Here is a 14,563-nt window from a genome sequence, read left to right as displayed (position 1 = left end):
ACACGATTCAAAGTCCTCAGTGCTAACCATGATACCTCCTCAACTAACACAATTCAAAATTATCAACGGTTCAAGAAAAAAACCTTTTAAGAGAAAAAAACCTTTGAAATTCAAAAACTTCTTTAATGCTTTGAGACAAATACGAATGAATGACTTCAGCTGCTTTTTATCAAAATGCGGCTTTTAAAAATTTTATAATTGCCTAATTTGCGTACTGTCTGTGGGTTTGTTTTTAACGCGAAGTCGTTCTCGATGGTTGATTCGGGATGTATAATGATTTTGGCATTATGAGATGATTTTTAACTCTGAGGTGTAACTCCCAGGTAACACTGATGAGAATCCTCAACGCTGAGGTGTAACTTCCCAGGTAACACTGATGAGAATCCTCAACGCTGACTCAGGCAGCAGGAGACTGGAGTGAGTTTACGTCTCTCTCGACTCAGGCAGTGAGAGACTGGAGTGTGCTTGGGACAAACATTACTACCACTTCTCAAGGCACACTGGTAGCTGGCTGAGTGATGACTCATGACTCATCACTCAAGGACACAAGCCACTCTTTGTCACACCCCCTGAAATTCCATCTCACACCCCCTGGGGGTGCGGGCACCCCAGGTTGGGAACCCCTGCTCTAAAGTTTACAGAGAATGCTGTGCAAAATGAAAAAAAAACATCCGGCAAGCAGCAGTTCTGTGGGTAAGAAGACCATGTTAATGAGAGAGGTCAGGAGAATGGCCAGACTAATTCAAACAGACAAGGCGACAGTAACTCAAGTAACCATGTTATAACAGTGGAGTGCAGACGAGTATATCTGAACGCACAACATGTCAACCTTTGAAGTGGATGGGCTACAGAAGCATAAGACCACAAATATACACTCAATGGCCTCTTGATTAGGTGTAGGAGGTACCTAATAAAGTGGCCACTGAGTGTATGTACAAAGATGTCTTACAATAATAGACCAGAAAATATCAACTTTGCAAGTGATTCCCAGACTTTGCAAGTGGAGCCCAGAAAACAGACCGGTGAATTTCAAGAAAACATGGGAAACAGGGTCCTAATGAGCTTAAAGAGAGCAAGGCAAATGTCCTGGTGAGTTAAACTGGGAAGTGAGAAATGGGACCCTGGTGAGTTTAAAGGGGGAATGGGAGATGGGACCCCAGTGTGTTTAAAGGGAGTGTGGGAAACAGGACCACGGTGATTCTAAAGGGAGTGTGGGAATTTCAGCCTGAGGACTAAACCTATCCTTCTCCATAATTTCCTTGAAACTATAGGCATTATGATCACTGGAGATTCAAACAAGAGGACATGATTTGAGAGTTAGGGGGCAAAAGTTTAAGGGTAACACGAGGGGGAATTTCTTTACTCAGAGAGTGGTAGCTGTGTGGAGCGAGCTTCCAGTAGAAGTGGTAGAGGCAGGTTCGGTATTGTCATTTAAAGTAAAATTGGATAGGTATATGGACAGGAAAGGAATGGAGGGTTATGGGCTGAGTGCGGGCCAGTGGGATTAGGTGAGTGTAAGCGACGGCACGGACTAGAAGGGCCGAGATGGCCTGTTTACGTGCTGTAATTGTTATATGGTTATATATGGTTATATGCAAAGCGTTGCCGTGCACAAACTTCTGGCCCACCCTGTCTCATTCCCTAATAGGAGATCTAGTATCACACTCTCTCTAGTTGGGACTTCTACGAACTAATTAAGGAAACTTTCCTGAACACATTTGACAAACTCTTTCCCATCCAGCTCTTTTACAGTGTAGGAGTCCCAGTCAATACGTGGAAAGTTAAAATCACCTACTTTTACAACTTTATGTTTCTTGCAACTGTCTGCAATCTCTACAAACTAGCTCCTCTAAATCCTGCTGACTATTGGGTTGTCTATAATATAGCCCCATTAATGTGATTATTCCTCAGTTCCACCCATATAGGCTCAGTAAATGAGCTTTCCAGTCTGTCCTGTCATAGCATTGCCATGACATTTTCCCTGACTAGTAATTCTACCTCTTCCCTTTAATACCTTCCACTCTATCATGTTTAAAATAACAGAACCCTAGAATACTGTGTTACCAGTCCTGCCCTTCCTGCAACCAAGTCTCACTAATGGCTACAATGTCAAACTCAATTGTGACATGAGGCGGGGGTCTCATCACTGATCAAGTTACAGTTGTCACAACTGAGTTTCCGTAATGACGGCCAATCAACTGATTGATAAGGATATAAAGGCCAATCATTCAGAAGACACACCACAGTTGAAAAGCACACTGTTGATGTCATCCTGAGCATCAATCACCTGAGCTACACATTTTCCGAGTTATTTCCAGAGGGAAACAATATTTCAGGCTGAAGAGCCTTTGTCAGAGTAACTAGGGAGCCAGGCAAGCCGTAGAGGTTGTACCAGGCACAAATCTGAGTTTTCTCATTCTGCCACGTTTTTTAGAAGTTATTTTTGAGCTTTAATAATTTGCACAGGAATGTTAGGCTCCATTGAATGGCTCTGTGCCTAGAGGACAGAATTTCCTCAAGGTTACACAGCTCCCCTTTACAATAGACTGTCTGGTTGCTGCTTTCCACTTCCCCTTACAGTTGTCATATAGTCTGTACAGTAATGTCGGTGTGTGTTTAAGTTGATAACATTCCAAGAACCTAGTCTGTTGCTAAAACTAGCTGCACTATTGTGCTTATTTGTCTCAAATGTATTACACTGCAAGAGAATGGGCTGAACTGTATCCACAGGCACATGCCCTTCCTGTGCTGTAAATAATGTTTTCCCCATATAGCATTCAAGAACCTGCACCCACATTGTTTTATTGCTTGTGTTACTGTAATGGGATATGTACGGTGCTTTGTTGGCAAGGACTGATCACTATACTTGGAAGCAACACCACTGAATCAACAGGTAAGATTACCTGATACTAGTCACTGTAGTGAATAAAATTAGTCTTGGAAATTTTCAGTCTCCATTGGCAAGAAAAATCTTTATTTAACCTTCCATCTATTACCCTGCACACATTCTGTGGTTGGTGTTTTGGGAGAGATCCAGACTATTCTTAGCTTTTTAATTTTTAAGCGCTACAGTTTTCTATAGTGTCTATAGTTACTTGAATTATTTCAAACAGCAAATGGGCTTTCACTGATGTCATTACCCAGAGGAATCATAAACACAAGAGATTCTGCTGATACTGGAAATCTTGAGCAACACACACAAAATGCTGGAGGAACTTAGCAAGTCAGGCAGCATTTATGGAGAGGAATAAATAGTTGATATTTTGGGCTGAGACCCTTCATCAGGAGTGGAAAGGAAGGGAGCAGAAGCCAGAATAAGAAGGCAAGGGAAGAGTTCAAGCTGTCAGGTGAGAGGTAAGGTAGGTGGCTGGGTGGGGGGAGGGGAGAGTGATGCAAGAAGCTGGGAAAGGATAGGTGGAAGAGGTAAAGGTCTGAAGAAGCTTGAATTAATAGAAGAGGACAGTGGAAGAAAGGAAAGGAGGTGATGGACAGGTGAGGAGAAGAGAAGGGGTGAGAGGTAAACCAGAATGGGTAATCGAAAAAGAGAGGGGACTCTGTATTACTCTCCATAGATGCTGTCTGACTTGCTGGGTTTTTCCAATGTGATGCCCAGATGAATCAATTGGCTGGTAGAGAACAAGATAAAATAATGGGGCAATATCTACTCCTCTGAACTGTAATCTATATAATGGTTTATTTAGTGTCTTAATTCTTAATTCTGTTTCTATGTCTGCATCTCCCTTTCATTTTTAAGTCCTGTAAAAGAGTGAATTAAGGTACTCCAAATTCCCACTCAAAGGCTAATATCTGGTGCCTCCGGTAGTGTGCCAACAGTGCACTGTTGAAGCCGTTGGCCATCAGATGAGATGCTCAGGATTCCCTCTGGTACTAAAACCGAATCAGAAAGTTACCCAGCATGGAAGTATGCCCTTCAGCTCACTGAGTCTTTACTGACCATCAACTTACATTCATTCTACACTAATCCATTCATTCCCATCAACTACCTGTCAACTGTACTATGGAGCAATTAACAGTGGTCAGTTAACCAACCAACCCTCATGCCTTAGGGATGTGGTAGAAAACTGGAGCACATGGTGGGGGAGGAGACGAAGGGGAAATCCCATGTTGTGACAGGGAAACGTGCAAACTCCACACAATCCAATCCAAATGTTGGGATTAAACCCAAGTCATTAGAGCTGGGAGGTAGCAGCTCTGCCCAATTCGCCACGGTGCTGCTCCCTTTCTGTGGGAAAAGGATGGGAATTCTGCTCTGCAAGATTACATTCACTCCTCAGCTACAACAAGAGGAGGTCAATTGGTCTTTTCCCTTTTTGCTATTTTAGACCTTGATGGTTTTGTTTTTTTCAAATAAATACTTTGCTATCTGCAATGTGCTTTCTCTTCCATTCACCTTTCTTCCTTGCCTTATTTTTTTTCTGTTCCTGCCTTTTATTGTCGGTGGAGAGTTTACTCAGCTTGTATCTTCAGACTTAGATTTATTTCTCACATGTACCTGTAAGCAGTCAACAAAGCACGTCATTTGCGTTAATAACCAACACACCTAAGGATGTGCTGGGGACTGTCCACAAGTGTCACCACACATTCCAGTACCAAAATGGCATGTCCACAATACTCAGCAGAACAATGGAGAACACAATAAGCAGCAAAGCAACAGCAAAACAAGCCCCTTTCCTCCCTCCCACACACATAAACAGTGCTTCAACTCCACGACAGGCCTCAGACTAGCCGATAATGGGGCTTTGAATTCCAGGCCTTGAACTCCAGCCTAACAAGTTTCACCAGTCCCTGTACCTCTTGCTTGCATGGACATCCAGTTCTGAGACCTATTGACTTGGGATAGCCTGATATCGATGATGTCCTTCATCACCCATCTACATCGCTGGCCATTGAGTGCAGAGTGGAGGTCTGGACTCTGGATGTCCTCCATCACACATCCACATCACTGGCCTTAGAGCATGGAGCAGAGGGCTAGACTCCAGATGTCCTTCATCCCATGTCCACATTGCTGGCCTTCAAGTGCAGAGCGGTTGCCTAGATTCCATTTGAACTTTGTCCCACGTCCACGTTGCTGACCTTAGAGCATGGAGTGTGGAGTGACATTCTACATGCTGGCCTGACCTCTAACTTCTCCCTGTCCCTAAACCCTAATCTGTCCTCCAAATCCCCCTTATCCCTTTTCCTAAAACCTAACCTAACCCCAAACTCCCCTCTCTGTCCCCAAAACCATCCCAACCAACTTTAAAAAACAATTAAGTCCGAGCCATAATCTCAACAGAGATCACAGATCAGTGCCATCTTGAGTTAATTCTGATTTTGATAGAGCGATCTTAACTCTGTGGACTAGTGATGTTGATTTATGGCGTAGGATAATGAGCTGAATCTTCTCTAATATAAGCATATTTGCCTAGATATTCAAAAGTGTAATGCCGTTTCTTCATCTGAACAATTATATTTTTAGGAGTGAAGTGTGTCAATGTCCATTCCTGGATCAGTTCATGTCATTCGTAAAATTTGATTCGTAAAACATTGATGTCAGTCCATGTTCAACAGTCCTTTCAGAACTTGGATCCCATTGAACAGTCATTGTTGGACACCCTCACATCAATGTGGCCTTCCCTGCATAGTTTGGTACTAGGTTGATGGTCAGCTAAATAAAGTAGTTCTTCTTTCAGACCCTCATAATGCACTGAACATAACCCATCTTCCACTATTAATCCCTGCCAAACTTTGATATCAGTCCTGATCTGACACTCTCCCAAATCCCAGTTCCTGAGCAGGTGATCTACCAGTTTCCAAACATGAGATTTCCAAAGAATTCCCTTCCACTGTTGCCATTCAAAATGCTGGGTTTCTCTACCAACTATGCCCCATCTCACTCAACTACTTCCACCAACATCAGCACCATTGTAAGTCTTACAGCTCAGAAGCAGACCCTTTGGTTTATTGAGTCTGTGTGAGACATCAAGTGCTCATTTATTCAAATCCTCCACTAATCCCATTTTTAATTCTCTTCACAACTTCTGCTGCTCTGCCACAACCATGACTGTTGACACCATTGTTTAATTGGCCACTCTAATTCCCCCCCCCCCCCCGGTCTGGTTCAGTAGAGGAATCTGGGGAGAGTTGACAGGACTGTGGGGAGAATAAAATGGAATTAGTGTAGGATCAGTGTATATGGATAGTTGGTGTGGACTTGGTGGGCCAATGGGCCTGTTTCTGTGATATGTGACTAATACGTTCTCTAATGCTAACGTGCAATTCCTGACCATTTTTCCCTGAGAGCTTGGGCTTAACTGAAGTTTTCACTGGAGGGCTATAACTGAAGAATTGGCACCTTTCTGAGACATCCATCTCATGTAGCCATTACGGTGCACCAGCGATTGTCTGCTCCTGAAATAGACAACATCCTGATGAATTTCCTCTGCACCCTCTCCAGTACAAGCACATCCTTCTTGTAGTGTAGTGACCAGAAGGATCCTGAACTATATTTATCCTGTTAGCAACGTCCTGAACACAGACTGTCAGATTGTCAAATTGCTGTTTTTAGGTGCTTGGTATTGGCAGCTTTGGCAACTTTTTTTTTACATTACAACAATAGCAATAATTCTAAACCACCTCAGTGACTCGAAACTGCTTTTTTTGTGCTGCATCACACACAAAATGCTGGAGGAAGGAACTCAGCAGGTCAGGCAGCATCTAAGGAGAGGAATAAACAGTCAATGTTTTGGGCTGAGACCCTTTATCAGGACTGGAAAGGAAGACAAGCTGGCAGGTGAGAGGGAAAATGGGTGTGGGGGGGTAGAAATACCTGGAAATTGGGGAAATTGATGTTCTTGCCATCAGATTGGAGACTACCCTAAAGGAATATGAGGCACTACTCCTTTAACCTGAGACCGTAGAGGAGGCCATGAACTGACACGCCAGAATGGGAAGTAGAATTAAAATGGATGGCCACCAGGAAGTACCACTTTTTATGGCAGACAGAGCGAAGGCATTCAATGAGGCAGGCCCCCAACTTACATTGGGTCTCACTGATGTAGAAGAGGCTGTACTGGGAGCATTGGATACAGAAAATGACGCCAACAGACTCACAGGTGAAGGTAAAGTGTCACTTCACCTGAAAGGACCGTTTGGGCCCCTGAATGGTTGTGAGGGAGGAGGTATTTCCCTTGTCACACTTGCAGGGATAAGTGTCAGGAGGGAGACAATTGGGGAGGGATGAGCAGACCTTTTGTGTGTGTTGTGTTAGATTTTCGGCATCTGCAGAATCTCGTGTTTTCTATCCTGTACGACTCTGTAAATCCATTCCCTAACTTCCCTGTTTTTCAAGATAGTGAACAGAGCTTTGTATGTCCACCTGAACACCAACCTTTTATTAATGTCTCATTTGAAGGATACTCCTTGGCTACTGCACTGGGAACACCAGGTTTGACTTCTGTACTCAAATTTATGGAGACGAACAAGCCCACCACTTACTGACTCAGTGAAGGTGCTACCCATTGAGTAATGACTGATATCCATAATATTTATGCAACCAAGGTCATCTTGTTAGGGGTTCAGTCCATTTTGAAAGGGCTGTGCTTGGGATGCCATATTAGTCAGCAGCTCCCTTGAGTTCTAGGGGCTGTTGAACCAAAGGGAAGGCATAATGTAAATGGATGCTTGATAGCAGAGCAGATGGTGGATGGAAGAGCTTGTTTCTATGCTTGTGACCCTATGAATCCCAACACCCTCCCACAACCCCACCCATGGAATCATTCTGGCTGAGCAGAGTATTAGGTCACCATGGTCCATGTTGGGAGCACCAATGCACACTTTCCTCTGGTTGAGGGAGGCTGCTTAAGATTTACTAATCAAGGATGTTTGTATAATGAGATTGAAAAAGAGTGCTTCTTGGCACTTTGCACAACCCAGGCTAATGGGTATTTAACCTAACTGTAAATATAGTAAAACACTGCTGCAGATTTTATTTAAAAATAATTAAATCAATTTTTATGATATGGAATCCTCTGATGATTTGTGATAAAGCAGGAGGTAGCAGAATGGCAGGCAGTGTGCAATCAGGAAGGATGTTGCATTTCTTCGGGGAAGTGGGGGGAAGTTGAGCACATCCTTGAAACTTTTCCCCTGTCCAGCTGGTAGTCTCTTGCTATGACAGGGTTCAGAATAGGGTATCTGTTTCAGAAGTCTGGTGAGGGGCATGCAAACAGTGAGGGCTGCCCAATGTACAGAGGATGGCAGAGTGGTGTACGAAGCCGAATTTAAAGCTGTGAGAGGGCCAGTCTGTTGAATAGAAATGGGTTCTTAAATTAGAATTGAATACAAGTTATTTTTATAAAGTCAATGGCCCTGATCAAGGGCAGAATGCTCCACTGGATTTCATTGTATAACCCTGAGCCTCATTCCTGTTTGTGCTGAGAACAGTAAGTTTGAAGAAACATTGTGGAAAAGCGGAGACACTTTCTCAAGGGACTGAATTTGCTGTTTCCTCCCAGGTTGCATTCTGCAAAAAAACATTTTTAATGAATTGGATGTGAATTCCACAAAGGCTTTTAATGCTGGGAACAGAATAGCTCCTATGCTTTGCATTTGGAGTTGGAGACTGCTGTATTGTTGAGTGCATGGTGGATTGTGTTAAAATTAATCCAATTTTATTTCACTTAGGGCACTCACAATAACAGAGGAAGCCATTCAATCAACATGCAAGTGTCTCACCGCCACATTTTAGAGCAATTAGTAATATCTCCTCCTTCTCAATGATGTATCAGCACAGTTGCTATGGTGCCACTATTGCACAGAAATCATGCCATGACAATACCAATCACAAAAGTTTAATTGTACTACTAAAAACTATACTCAAAGAGGAATAAATGAAAAGTTTCTGTAAGCTTTAAATTATGGCTTTTGAGATGTAAATTTTAAAGTGCATTGACAATACTTAATGAAAACATGTCACCAGTTGTTCAGTTAAATTCTGATGGTGTTTGTTGAAGCTCATATGTTGATTAGAAGAGTGAAAGGCAGTGAATGAAGCAGCAGTAAAGGGTAGATTTACTGTCCTCAATCTAGAGAGGGATACCAGAACTGATTCTTTTTCTTTCAACTAATGTTTAACAAATTAATTCATAGTTTGCAGCAAGCATATACCCCTTTAAGTACAAAAGTCCCAACACGAAATAGGGCCTCACAGAACGAGAAAATCTGCAGATGCTGGAAATCCAAGCAACACACACAAAATTCTGGAGGAACTCAGCAGGCCAGGCAGCATCTATGGAAAAGAGTACAGTCGATGTTTCAGGCCGAGACCCTTCATCAGGACTCCAATATGGCTTGGCTGTAGTTGACATGAGAAGTTAGAGGTAGTATTAGATCAAAGGAAAATGTGTATAATGTTGCCAAAATGAGCAGTAAACCCAAGGAATGGGAACATTTTGAAATTTAGCAAGGAAGGGCTAAGAGATTGCGAAGGAAAGAGAAAGTAGATACAAGAGGCTGAGGTGGGGCGGGATTTCTTTAATGCATCCAAGAGGGGTGCTTGAAACACTATGTGGAGAATCCAGCTGGAAGAGAAAAAATGCTGGACCTAATTTTGGGAAATGAGCCAGGCCAGGTGATAGACCGGACAATGGATGGCTGTTTTGGAAATAGTAAGGATAAACTTGGATCTTGCGGGAAGGTACTAAATTGGGGTAGGGAAAATTACAACAGGATAAGACAGGAGTAAAGGAGTGTTGATTGGGAATGGCTGCTGTCAGGCAAATCCACATCTGATATATGGGATTTGTTTAAAGACCAGCTGTTCAAAGTCTGGGATTGGCATATTCTGGTAAAGTACAAGGATGGTAAGGTAAGGGACCCTTGAATGATCCGAGAGGTCCTAAATTTAGTCAGGAAGAAGAAGGAAGCATACATAAGATTTTGGAAGCTAAAATCAGACTGGGCTGTTGTGGAATACAAAGATAGCAGGAAAATGCTCAAGCAGACAATTAGGAAGGCCAAAAGTGACCATGAAATGTCCTTGGTGAGCAGGATCAAGGAGGATACTAAGGCGTTTTTTTACTTATAATCACTGGATGACTAGTGGATAACTAAGGAGAGAGTAGTTTCACTCAAGAATAAAGAAGGGAATTTATGCTTGGGATCAGAGCAAGTAGTTCAGGTACTAAATGAGTACTTTGTGTTGATATTTACTGATGAGAAGGAATTTTAAAGGATAGTGAAGACAGTGGGGCATGCAAATATGCTGGGACATTTTAAGATTAAAGAGGAGGCAGTGTTGGGTCTCCTGAAAAGCATTAAAGTGAGTAAGTCCCCAGGGCCTGATGGCATATATCTTGGAGTATTGAAAGAAGCAAAGGAGAAGATTGCTGGGGCTTTGACAAATGTCTTTGTGTTATCGCTAGCAAAAGGCAAGGTCTCAGAGAACTGGAGAGTAGCAAATGTTGTGCTTAGTTTAAGAAGGGAAGTGGGGATAATCCAGGTAGTTATAGGGCAGCAAGCCTCACATCAGTGATGGGAAGTTGTTAGAGAGGATACAAGGGATAGGATTTTTACATATCTGTAAAGACATGGCCTGCTGAGGGACAGTCAGCATGGCTTTGTGCAGGGCAGGTTATGCTTTTCAAACTTGATCAAGTTTTTTTTGAAGAGATGTCAAAGGAGCTTGATGAGGGTAAGGCAGTGGACATTATCTACATGCTCTTTAGTAAAATATTTGATTAAGTCCTTTACGGTAGGTTGAGTAAGAACATAGAGATGGATGGGATCTAAGGTGAATTGCAAGTTTGGATTCAGAACTGGCTTGCCCTTAGACAGAACAGGGGTGGAAGGCTGAAATTCAGCCAGTGCTATTCCACAGCGATCAGTGCTGGGACATCTGTTGTTTCTGATATATATCAATGATTTGGATGAAAATGTAGATGGGAGGATTAGCAAATTTGTGGATGACACTGAGATTGGTGAAGTTGTGGACAATACAAAGGACTACCAAAGAATACAGTGGAATATAGAGCAGTTACAGATATGGGCAGATGGAGTTTAATTCAGGCAAGTGTGAGGTGTTGCGTTTTGGGGTGTCAAATATACAAAAGTGTCAGGGCACTGGAGCAGGGATTCAATCACAGACCCAGTACTGTGCACATAGTGATATTAATTGAGTAATAAATCCCGAGATGCAAACAAAGTTCAGGCAGAGATCAAAACATCCAAAGAAATCCAAAAACCAGAATCAGGAAACAGGCAGAGTTGATATTCAGATGGACAGAGTACGGATACAAATACTGGAAAGGTTCAGGAAAACTCACTGGCACAATCAGCTGAAAACACCCGGACGGAAATACACTGAGCAATATACAGGGAGGCAGCTGATAGGAGGAGCACAATGAGACACAGGTGGCAGCAATACAGGTAATAATGAGAAGCAGATGAGAGACGGAGTAGAGCAGGAGTGGGGACAGGGGCATGTGGCAATACAAAACCACAGACTGACAGCTGGGGGAAACCCACAAAAAGACAGTTCAACTGGAGGTACTGGTAAAAGGAGAAAGTATACAGTCAATGGTAGGTATTGGGGTACAGGGGTATCTTGGGGTCTATGTCCATAGTTCACTGAAAGTGGCTGTTCCAGTGGATAAGGTGGTAACAAAGGCAGAGGGCATGTTTGGTTTTATTTGTAGGAGTGTTGAGTACAAGAGTAAGGAAGTTGTGCTTCAGCAGTATAAAACTTCACTCAGACTGCACTTGGGGAATTGTGTGCACTTCTGGTTGCCCCATTATAGGACAGATGGGGAGAGAGGGTGCAGAAGAGGTTTACCAGGGTGCTACCTGGATTAGAGAGTATGAACTGTAAGGAAATGTTGGACAAACTTGGGTTGTTCTCCCAAGAGGCTGAGGGGAGACCTGATAGAGACTTTTAAGATTATGATGGGTATTATTAGGGTAGACAGTCAGAATCCTTTCCCCAGAGTAGAAATATCAAACAGCAGAGGACATGTTTTTCAGGTTAGAAGGCAAGTTTAAAGTACTGCAGAGTGAGGTAGGTGTCTGGTTCAGGTTACTGGACAGTTTGGTGGAGTTTAAGTGACTTTTAGCTAGACACATGAAATGAAGGGAATAGAAGGATATGGATGATACACAGAGTTGAATTACCTGTTCAATGCCATGTTCCATGAATATGGGAGTGGTTTGGTGTGAAACGTAAAAGCTTTTACTGATAGGTAAAAAATGGAAAGATCTGCTAATGTTAATGTGGATACCTTACTGAGACAGGAAAAATTATATTGGGAAATAAGCGAATGGTAGAGAAACAAATATTTTGCACCCATCTTTAAGGAATAAGAAACAGTAAACGTCCTGGAAACAATCAAGAACAGTCGACCTAAAGTGAATGAGGAGCTGAAAGTAATATAACATTAGTATAAAAAAATCTATTGGAGGAATTAATGGGACTGAAAAGTGATAAATCCCCAGAACTTTATGACTTGTTCTGTGAAGTTTTAAAGGAGGTGACAATGGAGATAAGGAATGTACAGGTTGCCATCTTCTAAAATTCTTTAGTGGCAACAGCAAGATTCAAGAAAGGAGGGAAAGGGTACACAAGTTATTACAGATCTGTTAGCCTGACCTTAGTTCTGGGGAAAGCAATGGCATCTATTATTAAGGAAGTGATAACAGAAATAATAATGGGGCTGGGCAAAGTCAGCATGGATTATGAAAGGGATATCACATTTGGCAGATCTGTGTGACTTTAAGGCTATAACTAGCAGAACTGCTAAAGGCGAAAGTGAATGTAATGTATTTGAAATTTTAAAAGGCCTTTGATAAGAAGTCACACTAAAGCTTATTAAACAAAGTTAGAGTCCATATTATTGGGAATAATGTTCTTGCATGAATTAAGGATTGCTGAATGCATTGAAAACAGAATGTAGGGGGAAACGGGCTGTTTTCAGTGTCCAGTGGGGTGTCATGGGACTTGTTCCCTAATCCAAGTCTGTCATTTGAATAAGGAGACAAAGTGAAGTATATCCATGTTTGTTGATGATAGAAAGCCAGGTGCCAATGAGGGTTTGTAGGAGGATGGAAAGTAGTTTTGAGGGATATAATTGGGTTGGAAATAAGTGAGGTCTTGGCAAATTTAATATGTGTTTTTTTTTAAAAAAGTGATCCAATGACTTTGGCTGAAGAAATAGAAAAGCAAAGTATTTTTTGAATGGTGGTGTTGTTCAGAGGGACCTGGGAGTCCTTGCACACTATTCACTGGAAGGTACACGTACAAACAGGCTGGATGAACTCAGCAGGTCGGGCAGCATCCGTTGAAACGAGCAGTCAACGTTTCAGGCCGAGACCCTTCGTCTGGACTCATGCAGCTTGTTTGTACATGTTGCTTTGACCCCAGCATCTGCAGTGTACTTTGTGAATCACTGAAAGTTAATGTGCAGGGTGAGGAGAATTTGAGTTCAAGAGTAAACACATCTTACTGCAATGAATTATTTGGGACAGAGATGAGGAGAAATTTCTGGAAATCTTTGAAATTCTCTACTCAACAGGTCTGTGGAGACTTGGTCACTAAGTATATTCAAGACAGAGACTGATAGATTTTTGGAGATTGAAGTAATCAGAGGAGATGGAGTTTATGCAGGAAAGTGGCACTGAAGTAAAAGACCAGTCATGATCCTGTTGAATGGCAGAGCAGAGATGAGGGGCTGAATGGCCTGCTCCTGCTCTATTTCTTCAGTGGCAGAGTTTGGATAACTAATAGGTATGGTGTGCTTGTATTGCAAATTTGTACTTTTTTAAAGCTAAAGGTTAAAGTTATTATCAAAGTACATGTACGTCACCATATACCAGTGGTCCCCAACCTCTGCATGCAGGGGTGCAGTGGTAGCCCAACCGCACCCAGCACATCTTTAAGAAAAAAGTCGAAATAAACAAGCTAATTAATTAGGTGCCGCCTGGCACGTAAAAGTCGGCCCAGATCAGAGGCGATTGACGTCGCTACTATGCAAAAATCTATCCAACCTTGTCTTAAATATATTTACTGAGGTAGCCCCTACTGCTTCATTTGGCAGAGAATTCCACAGATTCACCACCCTCTGGGAAAAGCAATTCCTCCGCATCTCCATCTTAAATCGACTCCCCTGAATCTTGAGGCTATGGCCCCTTGTTCTAATCTCACCTACTAATGGAGACAACTTTCCTGCCTCAATCTTATCTATCCCTTTCATAATTTTATGTTTCTATAAGATCTCCTCTCATTCTTCTGAATTCCAGCAAGTACAGTCCAGGCGACTCAATCTCTCCTCATAGTCTAACCCCGTCATCTTTGGAATCACCAAGTGAACCTCCTCTGCACTGCCTCCAAAGCCAGTATATCCCTCCTCAAACAACACACACAAAATGCTGGTGGAACACAGCAGGCCAGGCAGCATCTATAGGGAGAAGCACTGTCGACGTTTCGGGCCGAGACTCTTCGTCAGGACTAACTGAAAGGAGAGATACTAAGAGATTTGAAAGTAGTGGGGGGAGGGGGAAATGCGAAATGATA

The 14,563-nt window shown here is 42.5% G+C and overlaps 1 protein-coding gene across 2 annotated transcripts in view; it reads left to right on the top strand.

The window, feature by feature from the left end:
* LOC140741190 (calcitonin gene-related peptide type 1 receptor-like) overlaps window positions 1–14,563 on the top strand; it is a 159,548-nt gene that overhangs the window by 21,520 nt on the left and 123,465 nt on the right. Inside the window, exon 1 of one of the 2 annotated variants that reach the window (XM_073071080.1) lies at window positions 2,817–2,893. The exons of the other annotated variant lie outside the window; for it this stretch is intronic. The gene's annotated coding sequence lies outside the window, so the exon portion shown is untranslated. Of the gene's footprint in view, window positions 1–2,816; window positions 2,894–14,563 lie in introns of those variants that run through there. 2 annotated transcript variants of the gene reach the window in all.

This window comes from Hemitrygon akajei, chromosome 18 (genome assembly GCF_048418815.1).
Source record: "Hemitrygon akajei chromosome 18, sHemAka1.3, whole genome shotgun sequence".
Lineage (NCBI taxonomy): Eukaryota > Metazoa > Chordata > Chondrichthyes > Myliobatiformes > Dasyatidae > Hemitrygon > Hemitrygon akajei.
This window is presented reverse-complemented; position numbering and strand designations above follow the sequence as displayed.